We start from the raw sequence: 13,870 nt of genomic DNA on the forward strand, positions 1-13,870 counted from the left end.
CCTTATGCTTGCCCCTCCCGTGTCCATTGCCACATTTGCCTCGACAACGGAGACGAGTTTAACACAAGAATTTCACCGCTCCCTCTCTACCCCGACAACACGAGCATCGCCACGATCTCTGTGACATTTCCCACCGCGGTTGACACCCAACGACGCCGCCCCTAGACACGTCAACAATGAGACGCAAGCTAAAACATATCACAAACGTCAAAAATAAGAAAAGTAGTAAACGTCAAAAATAATAAAACGAGGTCATATAGATCACGCTCCCGCGTCATCCTTGTCACGTGACGCGAGACGAGTTTAACACAAGAATTTCACCGCTCCCTCTCTACCCCGACAACACGAGCATCGCCACGATCTCTGTGACATTTCCCACCGCGGTTGACACCCAACGACGCCGCCCCTAGACACGTCAACAATGAGACGCAAGCTAAAACATATCACAAACGTCAAAAATAAGAAAAGTAGTAAACGTCAAAAATAAGAAAACGAGGTCATATAGATCACGCTCCCGCGTCATCCTTGTCACGTGACGCAAAAGTATTTAAATAGGGGAATGCGACACGAGGTCTTCCCAAGAGGTCACCCATCCTAGTACTACTCTCTCCCAAGAAAGCTTAACTTCGGAGTTCTGATTGGATCCGATGCTTTAGTGCTGGTATGATCGCATCCGACATGCAACTATCTATTTGTTCCTTATGCTTGCCCCTCCCGTGTCCATTGCCACACTTGCCTCGACAACGGAGACGAGTTTAACACAAGAATTTCACCGCTCCCTCTCTACCCCGACAACACGAGCACCGCCACGACCTCTGTGACTTTTCCCACCGCGCTTGACACCCGACGCCACCGCCCCTAGACACGTCAACAGTGAGACGCAAGCTAAAACATATCACGAACGTCAAAAATAAGAAAACTAGTAAACGTAAAAAATAAGATAACGAGGTCATATAGATCACGCTCCCGCGTCATCCTTGTCACATGGCGAGGACTTCCCAGGAGGTCACCCATCCAACTACTAGTCTCGCCCAAGCACGCTTAACTTCGAAGTTCTGATGGGATCCGGTGCTTTAGTGCTGGTATGATCGCATCCGACATGCAACTATCTATTTGTTCCTTATGCTTGCCCCTCCCGTGTCCATTGCCACATTTGCCTCGACAACGGAGACGAGTTTAACAAAAGAATTTCACCGCTCCCTCGCTACCCCGACAACACGAGCAACGCCACGACCTCTGTGACTTTTCCCACCGCGCTTGACACCCGACGACGCCGCCCCTAGACACGTCAACAGTGAGACACAAGCTAAAACATATCACAAACGTTAAAAATAAGAAAACTTGTAAACGTCAAAAATAAGAAAACGAGGTCATATAGATCACGCTCTCGCGTCATCCTTGTCACGTGGCGTAAAAATATTTAAAAAGGGGGATGCAACACGAGGACTTCCGAGGAGGTCAGCCATCCTACTACCACTCTCGCCCAAGCACGCTTAATTTCGGAGTTCTGATGGGATCCGGTGCTTTAGTGCTGGTATGATCGCATCCGACATGCAACTATCTATTTGTTCCTTATGCTTGCCCCTCGCGTGTCCATTGCCACATTTGCCTCGACAACAGCGACGAGTTTAACACAAGAATTTCACCGCTCCCTCCCTACCCCGACATCACGAGCACCGCCACGAACTCTGTGACTTTTCCCACCGCGCTTGACACCCGACGCCGCCGCCCCGAGACACGTCAACAATGAGACGCCAGCTAAAACATATCACAAACGTCAAAAATAAGAAAACGAGGTCATATAGATCACGCTCCCGCGTCATCCTTGTCAAGCGGCGCAAAAATATTTAAAAAGGGGAATGCAACACGAGGACTTCCGAGGAGGTCAGCCATCCTACTACCACTCTCGCCCAAGCACGCTTAACTTCGGAGTTCTGATGGGATCCGGTGCTTTAGTGCTGGTATGATCGCATCCGACGTGCAACTATCTATTTGTTCCTTATGCTTGCCCCTCCCGTGTCCATTGCCACATTTCCCTCGACAACGGCGACGAGTTTAACACAAGAATTTCACCGCTCCCTCTCTACCCCGACATCACAAGCACCGCCACGAACTCTGTGACTTTTCCCACCGCGCTTGACACCCGACGACGCCGCCCCTAGACACGTCAACAATGAGACGCAAGCTAAAACATATCACAAACGTCAAAAATAATAGGGGAATGCAACACGAGGACTTCCCAGGAGGTCACCCATCATAGTACTACTCTCGCCCAAGCACGCTTAACTTCGGAGTTCTCATGGGATCCGGTGCTTTAGTGCTCGTATGATCGCATCCGACATGCAACTATCTATTTGTTCCGTATGCTTGCCTCTCCCGTGTCCATTGCCACATTTGCCTCGACAACGGAGACGAGTTTAACACAAGAATTTCAGCGCTCCCTCTCTACCCCGACAACACGAGCACCGCCACGACCTCTGTGACTTTTCCCACCGCGCTTGACACCCAACGACGCCGCCCCTAGACACATCAACAATGAGATGCAAGCTAAAACATATCACAAACGTCAAAAATTAGAAAACTAGTAAACGTAAAAAATAAGAAAACGTGGTCATATAGATCACGCTCCCGCGTCATCCTTGTCATATGGCGCAAAAATATTTAAAAAGGGGAATGCAACACGAGGACTTCCCAGGAGGTCACCCATCCAACTACTACACTCGCCAAGCAAGCTTAACTTCGAAGTTCTGATGGGATCCGGTGATTTAGTGCTGGTATGATCGCATCCGACATGCAACTATCTATTTGTTACTTATGCTTGCCCCTCCCGTGTCCATTGCCACATTTGCCTCGACAACGGAGACGAGTTTAACAAAAGAATTTCACCGCTCCCTCTCTACCCCGACAACACGAGCACCGCCACGACCTCTGTGACTTTTCCCACCGCGCTTGACACCCGACGACGCCGCCCCTAGACACGTCAAAAGTGAGACGCAAGCTAAAACATATCACAAACGTCAAAAATAAGAAAACTAGTAAACGTCAAAAATAAGAAAACCAGGTCATATAGATCACGCTCCCGCGTCATCCTTGTCACGTGGCGCAAAAATATTTAAAAAGGGGGATGCAACACGAGGACTTCCCAAGAGGTCACCCATCCTAGTACTACTTTCGCCCTAGCACGCTTAACTTCGGAGTTCTGATGGGATCCGGTGCTTTAGTGCTGGTATGATCGCAACCGACATGCAACTATCTATTTGTTCCTTATGCTTGCCCCTCCCGTGTCCATTGCCACATTTTCCTTGACAACGGAGACGAGTTTAACACAAGAATTTCACCGCTCGCTCTCTACCCCGACATCACGAGCACCGCCATGACCTCTGTGACTTTTCCAACCGCGCTTGACACCCAACGATGCCGCGCCTAGACACGTCAACAATGAGACGCAAGCTAAAACATATCACAAACGTAAAAAATAATAAAACTAGTACACGTCAAAAATAAGAAAACGAGGTCATATAGATCACGCTCCCGCGTCATCCTTGTCACGTGGCGCAAAAATGTTTAAAAATGGGAATGCAACACGAGGACTTCCGAGGAGGTCACCCATCCTAGTACTACTCTCGCCAAAGCACATTTAACTTTGGAGTTCTGATGGGATCCGGTGCTTTAGTGCTGGTATGATCGCATCCGACATGCAACTATCTATTTGTTCCTTATGCTTGCCCCTCCCGTGTCCATTGCCACATTTGCCTCGACAATGGAGACGAGTTTAACACAAGAATTTCACTGCTCCCTCTCTACCCCGACATCACGAGCACCGCCACGACCTCTGTGACTTTTCCCACCGTGCTTGACACCCGACGACGCCGCCCCTAGACACGTCAACAATGATACGCATGCTAAAACATATCACAAACGTCAAAAATAAGAAAACTAGTAAACGTCAAAAATAAGAAAACGAGGTCATATAGATCACGCTCCCGCGTCATCCTTGTCAAGTGGCACAAAAATATTTAAAAAGGGGAATGCAACACGAGGACTTCCGAGGAGGTCAGCCATCCTACTACCACTCTCGCCCAAGCACGCTTAACTTCGGAGTTCTGATGGGATCCGGTGCTTTAGTGCTGGTATGATCGCATCCTACATGCAACTATCTATTTGTTCGTTATGCTTGCCCCTCCCGTGTCCATTGCCACATTTGCCTCGACAACGGCGACGAGTTTAACACAAGAATTTCACCGCTCCCTCTCTACCACGACATCACGAGCACCGCCACGAACTTTGTGACTTTTCCCACCGCGCTTGACACCCGACGACGCCGCCCCTAGACACGTCAACAATGAGACGCAAGCTAAAACATATCACAAACGTCAAAAATAAGAAAACGAGGTCATATAGATCACGCTCCCGCGTCATCCTTGTCACGTGGCGCAAAAATATTTAAAAAGGGGAATGCAACATGAGGACTAACCAGGAGGTCACCCATCATAGTACTACTCTCGCCCAAGCACGCTTAACTTCGGAGTTCTGATGAGATCCGGTGCTTTAGTGCTGGTATGATCGCATTCGACATGCAACTATCTATTTGTTCCTTATGCTTGCCCCTCCCGTGTCCATTGCCACATTTGCCTCGACAACGGCGACGAGTTTAACACAAGAATTTCACCGCGCCTTCTCTACCCCGACATCACGAGCACCGCCACGAACTCTGTGGCTTTTCCCACCGCGCTTGACACCCGACGACGCCGCCCCTAGACACGGCAACAATGAGACGCAAGCTAAAACATATCACAAACGTCAAAAATAAGAAAACTAGTAAACGTCAAAAATAAGAAAACGAGGTCATATAGATCACGCTCCCGCGTCATCCTTGTCACGTGGCGCAAAAATATTTAAAAAGGGGAAATGCAACACGAGGACTTCCCACGAGGTCACCCATCCTAGTACTACTCTCGCCCAAGCACGCTTAACTTTGGAGTTCTAATGGGATCCGGTGATTTAGTGCTGGTATGATCGCGTCCGACATGCAACTATCTATTTGTTCCTTATCACTAGTGGAAAACGGGCCTTTGGCCTGGACCCTTTACTCCCGGCCTGCCTCTCGGTCGGGACTAAAGGCCCGGCCACGTCGCCCCAAATTGCAATGCCTCCCACGAGGCTTTGGTCCCGGCCCGTAAAGGGCTACGCGGTGTGCAGCCCGCATGTGCGCCACCTTTAGTGCCGGTTTGTGTCTCAAACCGGGACTAAAGTCCTCTGCCTATATATAGCACAACCCCCCTCTCCCCTCTTCCTTGCATTTTTTTGGATGGAAGAGTGTGGGTGTGTGCTAGCTCTTCATTTTTTTGATGCACTAGAGGTGTTTGTTGAAATGTGTGTTAGAGCGATGCCGCTTCAGTTCACCGAACACAACTACGATATGAGATGCCTGAGCCATGCTAAAACCTCTTCCTCTTCATTTCTACTTATTCTAAAAGGTTAGCAACTATATTTCCTCGTTTATACCATGCGGTACTAATTTTTAGGATCGTGATTGTATTTGATATACTGTCGTATTACGCAGATGAGCCATCCATGGATGTACGGTGATCGACGCACAGCCGCTTACAGAGAAGGCGTGCATTCTTTTCGAGATGCAGCCGATGCGAACAAGCATGGTGGTGGCTTTATGTTTGTCCATGTGTTGAATGTCGGAATGAGAAGGATTACACTTCCTCAAGAGTCATTCAGAGCCACCTGCTTCGGTCCGGTTTTATGTCGGGCTATAATGTTTGGACCAAGCACGGAGAAAGAGGTGTTATGATGGAAGACGACAATGAAGACGAAGAAAACGATGATGACAACTAACGATCTATGTTCCCTGAGTATGCTGATACCACAATGGAAGACAATGAAGAAGAAGATCACGATGAAGAACGGGAACCAGATGAGCCCGCTGATGATCTTGGCCGGGTCATTTCTGATGCACGGCGAGGTTGCGACACAGAAAAGGAGAGGTTGCAGTTCGAGCAGATGTTACAGGACCACAACAAATTGTTGTACCCAACTTGTGACGATGGCTAGAAGAAGCTGGGTGGCACACTGGAATTGCTGAAGTGGAAGGCAGAGACCGGTGTGACTAACTCGTCATTTGAAAAGTTGCTGGTACTGATGAAGAAGATGCTTCCAAGAAAGAACGAATTGCCCGCCAGCACGTACAAAGCAAAGAAGCTTGTCTACCCTCTAGGATTAGACGTGTAGAAGATACATGCATGCCCTAATGACTGCATCCTCTACCGCGGTGAGAAGTACGAGAATATGGATAAATGCCCGGTATGCACTGCATTGCGGTATAAGATCAGAAAAGATGACCCTGGTGATATTGAGGGCGAGCCACCCAGGAAGAGGGTTCCTGCCAAGGTGATGTGGTATGCTCCTATAATACCACGGCTGAAACGTCTATTCAGAAATAAAGATCATGGGAAGTTGTTGCGATGGCACATGGAAGATCGTATGAAAGACGATAAGTTGAGGCACACAGCTGATGGTCGGCAGTGGAGAAAAATCGAGAGAGAGTTCCCGAGATTTGCAGCTGATGCAAGGAACTTATGGTTAGGTCTGAGTATAGATGGCATGAATCCTTTTGGGGAGCAGAGTTGCAGTCACCGCACCTGGCCTGTTACTCTATGTATCTACAACCTTCCTCCTTGGTTGTGCATGAAGCGGAAGTTCATTATGATGCCAGTGCTTATCCAAGGTCCAAAGCAACCCGGCAACGATATTGATGTGTACCTAAGGCCATTAGTTGATGAACTTTTACAACTGTGGGCCGAACCAGGTGTACGTGTGTGGGACGAGCACAAACAAGAGGAATTTGACCTTCGAGTATTGCTTTTCGTAACCATCAATGATTGGCCTGCTCTTAGTAACATTTCAGGACAGTCAAACAAGGGATACAATGCATGCACGCACTGTTTGGATCAGACAGAAAGTATATATCTGGACAAATGTAGGAAGAATGTGTACTCGTACAATCGTCGTTTTCTTCCGCCCAAGCATCCCTTAAAGAAAAAAGGCAAGCATTTCAATGTCAAGGCAGAACCCCGGGGGAAGCCTGTCATCCGTACTGGTGCTGAAGTATTGGATATGGTCAAAGATTTAATAGTAATCTTTGGAAAGGGTCCTGGCAGCCAACCTGTTCCTAACGGCCCTGATAAGCGCGTACCCATGTGGAAGAAGAAATCTATATTTTGGGAGCTACCCTACTGGGAAGTCCATGAGGTCCGCTCGGCAATCGACGTGATGCACCTGACGAAAAATCTCTGCGTGAATATTCTAGGCTTCCTGGGCTTGTATGGGAAGTCAAAAGATACACCGGAAGCACGGGAGGACCAGGAACGTCATAAAGGAAGAGATGGCATGCATCCAGGGCAGTTTCAAGGGCGTGCCAGCTATGCTCTTACTAAGGAAGAGAAGGAAATCTTCTTTGAAGTCCTTTTCAGTATCAAGGTCCCGACTGGCTTCTCGTCGAATATAAAGAGAATCGTAAATATGAAAGACAAAAAATTCCAAAACCTAAAGTCTCATGACTGCCACGTGCTTATGACGCAATTGCTTCCGGTTGCATTGAGGGGAATTCTACCGGAAAATGTTCGCCTGGCAATTGTGAAGGTATGTGCATTCCTCAATGCAATTTCTCAGAAGGTAATCGATCGAGAAAGTCTATCAGGGTTACAGATTGATGTGGTCCAATGTCTGGTCACCTTTGAGTTCTTGTTCCCGCCATCCTTCTTCAATATAATGACACACCTCCTAGTTCACCTAGTCGAAGAGATTGGAATTCTCGGTCCTGTGTTTCTACACAATATGTTCCCCTTCGAGAGGTTCATGGGAGTCTTAAAGAAATATGTTCGTAACCGTGCTAGGCCAGAAGGAAGCATCTCCAAGGGCTATGTAACAGAGGAGGTCATTGAGTTTTGTGTGGACTTTCTTCCTGACCTTAAGCCGATTGGTGTTCCTGAATCTCGGTATGAGGGTAGGCTGACAGGAAAAGGCTCACTAGGAAGGAAAGCAAAAGTATGTACGGACGGGCATTCTTTCTCTCAAGCACACTACACAGTTCTACACAATTCCACCATGGTGGCTCCGTATATCGTGAGACACAAGAATATTCTACGCTCCGAAAACCCGGGGAAGGCTGACTCTTGGATTAAAGGGGAACACGACAAGACTTTCGGCAGTTGGTTGCAGACACATCTCATGAATGACGACACCGTTGGAGATCAGTTGTACTGTTTGGCCAGGCCACCATCTTCGACTATATGTACTTTCCAAGGGTATGAGATAAATGGGAATACATTTTACACGGTTGCCCAAGATAAAAAGAGCACCAACCAAAATAGTGGTGTCCGCTTTGATGCAACAGACGAGAATGTGCAATGTTTGGAAACATATTACGGGTACATAGAGGAGATATGGGAACTTGACTATGGACCTACTTTTAAGATCCCTTTGTTTCGGTGCAAATGGGTGAAGCTGACAGGAGGCGGGGTAGTTGTAGACCAAAAGTACGGCATGACAACAGTGGATCTCAACAATCTTGCGTACATGGACGAACCATTTGTCCTAGCCAATGATGTCGCTCAGGTTTTCTATGTGAAGGACATGTCTACAAAAACGAGAAAAAGAAATCAGCAAAAGAAGATATCGTCCGATGAGCCAAAACACCACTTAGTTCTTTCAGGGAAAAGAAACATCGTGGGAGTAGATGACAAGACACACATGCCAAAAGATTATAATAAGTTCCATGAAATTCTGCCCTTCAAAGTCAAAACTGACCCAAGCATCCTACTGAATGATGAAGATTCTCCATGGCTACGACCCAGAAGAAAACAGAAATAATAGATAGGAATATTGGTGCAATAATGTAATAATGTCTTAAACCTTTTATGTAATGAATGTATGGAATGTACTAAATTTCAAACACTTTTCATTTTCATAGTTTTGTCAATTCTCAAATATGCAAAAAAGAATTTTAATAAACCTTTGTAAGAGATGAGTTCTCGTTCGAAACGCTGATACTTCGAGAGAGATTGTCCGTTTTGTACACGAAGTGCATCCAGTTTTTGTCGTAGCCCTCTCAACCTTTTAACACATGCTATGTGGGTGAAATGATGATAGCATGCCAACTTTCAACATTTTCAGAGTTCATTTGTAGTGCTTTTCAATTTTAGGGTCAACTAGCTCAAAAAAAAAAGTAAATGCACGAAAAATACCAAATTAAGTCAGAAATTGTTGAAATTTTGTGATGTGCCTTTGAATGGTGCATTTTGAACACAGAAAAAGTATGGAGTTCAAATAAGTTCAAAAAAATGAAATCCCTTTGTAAGAGATGAGTTCTCGTTCGAAACCCTGATACTTCGAGAGAGATTATCCGTTTTGTACACGAAGTGCATCCAGTTTTTGTTGTAGCCCTCTTAAATTTTTAACACATGCTATGTGGGTGAAATGATGATAGCATGCCAACTTCCAACATTTTTAGAGTTCATTTGTAGTGCTTTTCAATTTCAGGGTCAACTAGCTCAAAAAAAAAAGTAAATGCACGAAGAATACCAAATGAAGTCAGAAATTGTTGAAATTTTGTGATGTGCCTTTGAATGGTGCATTTTGAACACACAAAAAGTATGGAGTTCAAATAAGTTCAAAAAAATGAAATCCCTTTGTAAGAGATGAGTTCTCGTTCGAAACCCTGATACTTCGAGAGAGATTGTCCGTTTTGTACACGAAGTGCATCCAATTTTTGTCGTAGCGCTCTCAACTTTTTAACACATGCTATGTGGGTGAAATGATGATAGCATGCCAACTTTCAACATTTTCAGAGTTCATTTGTAGTGCTTTTCAATTTCAGGGTCAACTAGCTAAAAAAAATAAGTAAATGCACGAAGAATACCAAATGAAGTCAGAAATTGTTGAAATTTTGTGATGTGCCTTTGAATGGTGCATTTTGAACACACAAAAAGTATGGAGTTCAAATAAGTTCAAAAAAATGAAATCCCTTTGTAAGAGATAAGTTCTCGTTCGAAACCGTGATACTTCGAGAGAGGTTGTCCGTTTTGTACACGAAGTGCATCAAATTTTTGTCGTAGCCCTCTCAACTTTTTAACACATACTATGTGGGTGAAATGATGATAGCATGCCAACTTTCAACTTTTTCAGAGTTCATTTGTAGTGCTTTTCAATTTCAGGGTTAACTAGCTCAAAAAAAAATAAGTAAATGCACGAAGAATACCAAATGAAGTCAGAAATTGTTGAAATTTTGTCATGTGCCTTTGAATGGTTCATTTTGAACACACAAAAAGTATGGATTTCAAATAAGTTCAAAAAATGAAATCCCTTTGTAAGAGATGAGTTCTCGTTCGAAACCCTGATACTTCAAGAGAGATTGTCCGTTTTGTACACGAAGTGCATCCAGTTTTTGTCTTATCCCTCTCAACTTTTTAACACATGCTATGTGGGTGAAATGATGATAGCATGCCAACTTTCAACATTTTCAGAGTTCATTTGTAGTTCTTTTCAATTTCAGGGTCAACTAGCTCAAAAAAATAAGTGAATGCACGAAATATACAAAATTAAGTCACAAATTGTTGAAATTTTGTGATGTGCCTTTGAATGGTGCATTTTGAACACACAAAAAGTATGGAGTTCAAATATGTTCAAAAAATGAAATCCCTTTGTAAGAGATGAGTTCTCGTTCGAAACCCTGATACTTCGAGAGAGATTGTCCATTTTGTACACGAAGTGCATCCAGATTTTGTCTTAGCCCTCTCAACTTTTTAACACATGCTATGTGGGTGCAATGATGATAGCATGCCAACTTTCAACATTTTCAGAGTTCATTTGTAGTGCTTTTCAATTTCAGGGTCAACTAGCTCAAAAAAATAAGTAAATGCACGAAGAATACCAAATGAAGTCAGAAATTGTTGAAATTTTGTGATGTGCCTTTGAATGGTGCATTTTGAACACACAAAAATTATGGAGTTCAAATAAGTTCAAAAAAATGAAATCCCTTTGTAAGAGATGAGTTCTCGTTCGAAACCCTGATACTTCGAGAGAGATTGTCCGTTTTGTACACGAAGTGCATCCAGTTTTTGTCGTAGCCCTCTCAACTTTTTAACACATGCTATGTGGGTGAAATGATGATAGCATGCCAACTTTCAACATTTTCAGAGTTCATTTGTAGTGCTTTTCAATTTCAGGGTCAACTAGCTCAAAAAAAAAGTTTTTAAATTGAAAATAACAAAATAGTTAATAGTTTGGATAGTCAAAATAATTACTTTTGAAAATAGAAAATAGTTTTGAATTATTTATTCAATTTCAAACACTTTTCATTATCATAGTTTTGTCAAGTTCTCAAATATGCAAAAAGAATTTTAATAAACATAGTTTTTAATTGAAAATAACAAAAATAGTTAATAGTTTGGATATTCAAAATAATTACTTTTGAAAATAGAAAACAGTTTTGAATTATTTATTCAATTTCAAACACTTCTCATTATCATAGTTTTGTCAAATTCTCAAATATGCAAAAAGAATTTTAATAAACATAGTTTTTAATTGAAAATAACCAAATAGTTAATAGTTTGGATAGTCAAAATAATTAATTTTGAAAATTGAAAATAGTTTTAAATTATTTATTCAATTTCAAACACTTTTCATTTTCATAGTTTTGTCAAATTCTCCAATATGCAAAAAGAATTTTAGTAAACATAGTTTTTAATTGAAAATAACAAAATAGTTAATAGTTTGGATAGTCAAAACAATTACTTTTGAAAATAGAAAACAGTTTTGAATTATTTATTTAATTTCAAACACTTCTCATTATCATAGTTTTGTCAAATTCCGAAATATGCAAAAAGAATTTTAATAAACATAGTTTATAAGTGAAAATAAAAAAATAGTTAATAGTTTGGATATTCAAAATAATTAATTTTGAAAATTGAAAATAGTTTTGAATTATTTATTCAATTTCAAACACTTTTCATTTTCATAGTTTTGTCAAATTCTCAAATATGCAAAAAGAATTTTAATAAACATAGTTTTTAATTGAAAATAACAAAATAGTTAATAGTTTGGATAGTCAAAATAATTAATTTGGAAAATAGAAAATAGTTTTGAATTATTTATTCAATTTCAAGCACTTTTCATTTTCATAGTTTTGCCAAATTCTCAAATATGCAAAAAGAATTTTTAATAAACATAGTTTTTAATTGAAAATAAAAAAATAGACAATAGTTTGGATAGTCAAAACAATTAATTTTGAAAATAGAAAAAAATTGAAACTATATGAGAATTTATAGAGAAAATTCAACCTAAATTCAAAGTGACCTCACTTTGAATTCAGGTTGAATTTTCTCCATAATTTCGAATATAGTTTCAATTTTCAAATTTACATTGAGTTTAGGCCCGTAAGCCTGCTTTAGAGAGGAGCTCGATGGAGATGCTGCGACGGGGCTTATAAACTAGTGTTAGTCCCCCTCGCTGGGCGAGGTGGGACTAAACTTATCGTGCAACCAGCGGAGGGGCTTTAGTCTCGGGTGGAGCCACGACCCGGGACTAAAGGGTGTCTTTAGTCCCGGCACGAGCCCCGACCCAGGACTAAAGGCCCCTGCTTTCCGCCTTCTGGTCTGCCGAAAAAGGGCCTTTAGTCCTGGGTCGTGGCTCCACCCGGGACTAAAGGGTGTCTTTAGTCCCGGTTCGAGCCCCGAACCGGGACTAAAGATCCACCTATATAAGCGGGAGTTAGAAAATTTCCAACCCAAATCGCATTTCGTTCTCTCCTTCTTCCTCGTTCTCCTGCCCGGCGCGGCACACCGACGAACTCGACGACGCCGTCAGGCTACCCGCCGTCCTCCTCTCCGCCGCCTGCCGTCCTCCTCGCCGTCGTCGTCCTCCTCCTCGCCGCTGCCTGCCGTCCTCCTCGCCGTCGTCGACGCCTCCGGCCGGTAAGCCCCCCGCCCCCTCCTTGCCAACACTCCGGTTGGTAGAAGAAAAGAAGAAAAAGGAGAAGAAAAGAAAAAAAGGAGAAGAAAAGAAGAAAAAGGGAAGAAAATAAGAAAAAGGAGAAGAAAAGAAGAAAAAGGAGAAGAAAAGAAGAAAAAGGAGAAGAAAGGAAGAAAAAGGAGAAGAAAGGAAGAAAAAGGAGAAGAAAGGAAGAAAAAGGAGAAGAAAGGAAGAAAAAGGAGAAGAAAAGAAGAAAAAGGAGAAGAAAGGAAGAAAAAGGAGAAGAAAAGAAGAAAAAGGAGAAGAAAAGAAGAAAAAGGAGAAGAAAAGAAGAAAAAGGGAAGAAAGGAAGAAAAAGGAGAAGAAAGGAAGAAAAAGGAGAAGAAAGGAAGAAAAAGGAGAAGAAAAGAAGAAAAAGGGAAGAAAAGAAGAAAAATAAAAAGATTTTTTTTGTCATTTAATTCCTATTATTATTAGGTTTGTGCTAGATTATTAGGGTTAGTAATATTTAGAATTAGGTTAGGGTTACAAGAAGAAGAAAGATGAACAAAAATAAGAAAAGAAGATTAGGAAAAAGGAAAATAAGAAGAGGAGGAGAAGAAAAGAAGAATAAGGAGAATAAGAAGAGGAGGAGAAGAGAAGAAGAGGAAAAATAGAAGAAGAGGAGAAGTAGAAGAAGAGAAGTTGAAGAAGAAGCGGAGAAGAAAATAAGAAAGAAGAAGAAGAAGAAGAAGAAGAAGAAGAAGACATTTCTACGTATATAGATGCTTAATTAGTGTTTCTTATATTATTGCTTAATTTTGCTATTGTATATGCTGAAGTGTTAATAGTTTAATTTTGCTATTGTATATGCTTAAGTGTTAATAGTTTATTTTTAGCAAGAAAATTAATA

At 42.5% G+C, this 13,870-nt stretch overlaps 11 non-coding genes across 11 annotated transcripts; all 11 read right to left on the reverse strand.

Moving 5' to 3' along the window:
- Window positions 1-556: 556 nt before the first annotated feature.
- On the reverse strand, window positions 557-675 carry LOC123414003. Its single transcript, XR_006614098.1, has one exon. It is a non-coding gene; the product is annotated as a 5S ribosomal RNA (ribosomal RNA).
- Window positions 676-977: 302 nt separating this feature from the next.
- LOC123414197 lies at window positions 978-1,096 on the reverse strand. Its single transcript, XR_006614266.1, has one exon. It is a non-coding gene; the product is annotated as a 5S ribosomal RNA (ribosomal RNA).
- A 333-nt stretch (window positions 1,097-1,429) lies between these two features.
- Window positions 1,430-1,548, reverse strand: LOC123413716. Its single transcript, XR_006613835.1, has one exon. It is a non-coding gene; the product is annotated as a 5S ribosomal RNA (ribosomal RNA).
- Window positions 1,549-1,856: 308 nt separating this feature from the next.
- LOC123414816 lies at window positions 1,857-1,975 on the reverse strand. The gene has a single exon (XR_006614735.1). It is a non-coding gene; the product is annotated as a 5S ribosomal RNA (ribosomal RNA).
- Window positions 1,976-2,218: 243 nt separating this feature from the next.
- LOC123414317 lies at window positions 2,219-2,337 on the reverse strand. The gene has a single exon (XR_006614315.1). It is a non-coding gene; the product is annotated as a 5S ribosomal RNA (ribosomal RNA).
- Window positions 2,338-2,670: 333 nt separating this feature from the next.
- On the reverse strand, window positions 2,671-2,788 carry LOC123414107. Its single transcript, XR_006614188.1, has one exon. It is a non-coding gene; the product is annotated as a 5S ribosomal RNA (ribosomal RNA).
- Window positions 2,789-3,121: 333 nt separating this feature from the next.
- Window positions 3,122-3,240, reverse strand: LOC123413832. The gene has a single exon (XR_006613945.1). It is a non-coding gene; the product is annotated as a 5S ribosomal RNA (ribosomal RNA).
- A 333-nt stretch (window positions 3,241-3,573) lies between these two features.
- Window positions 3,574-3,692, reverse strand: LOC123414934. Its single transcript, XR_006614845.1, has one exon. It is a non-coding gene; the product is annotated as a 5S ribosomal RNA (ribosomal RNA).
- A 333-nt stretch (window positions 3,693-4,025) lies between these two features.
- Window positions 4,026-4,144, reverse strand: LOC123414817. Its single transcript, XR_006614736.1, has one exon. It is a non-coding gene; the product is annotated as a 5S ribosomal RNA (ribosomal RNA).
- Window positions 4,145-4,452: 308 nt separating this feature from the next.
- On the reverse strand, window positions 4,453-4,571 carry LOC123413696. Its single transcript, XR_006613817.1, has one exon. It is a non-coding gene; the product is annotated as a 5S ribosomal RNA (ribosomal RNA).
- Window positions 4,572-4,905: 334 nt separating this feature from the next.
- LOC123414810 lies at window positions 4,906-5,024 on the reverse strand. Its single transcript, XR_006614730.1, has one exon. It is a non-coding gene; the product is annotated as a 5S ribosomal RNA (ribosomal RNA).
- Between the last annotated feature and the right edge of the window lie 8,846 nt (window positions 5,025-13,870).

This window comes from Hordeum vulgare, chromosome 7H (assembly GCF_904849725.1).
Source record: "Hordeum vulgare subsp. vulgare chromosome 7H, MorexV3_pseudomolecules_assembly, whole genome shotgun sequence".
Taxonomy (NCBI): Eukaryota; Viridiplantae; Streptophyta; class Magnoliopsida; order Poales; family Poaceae; genus Hordeum; species Hordeum vulgare.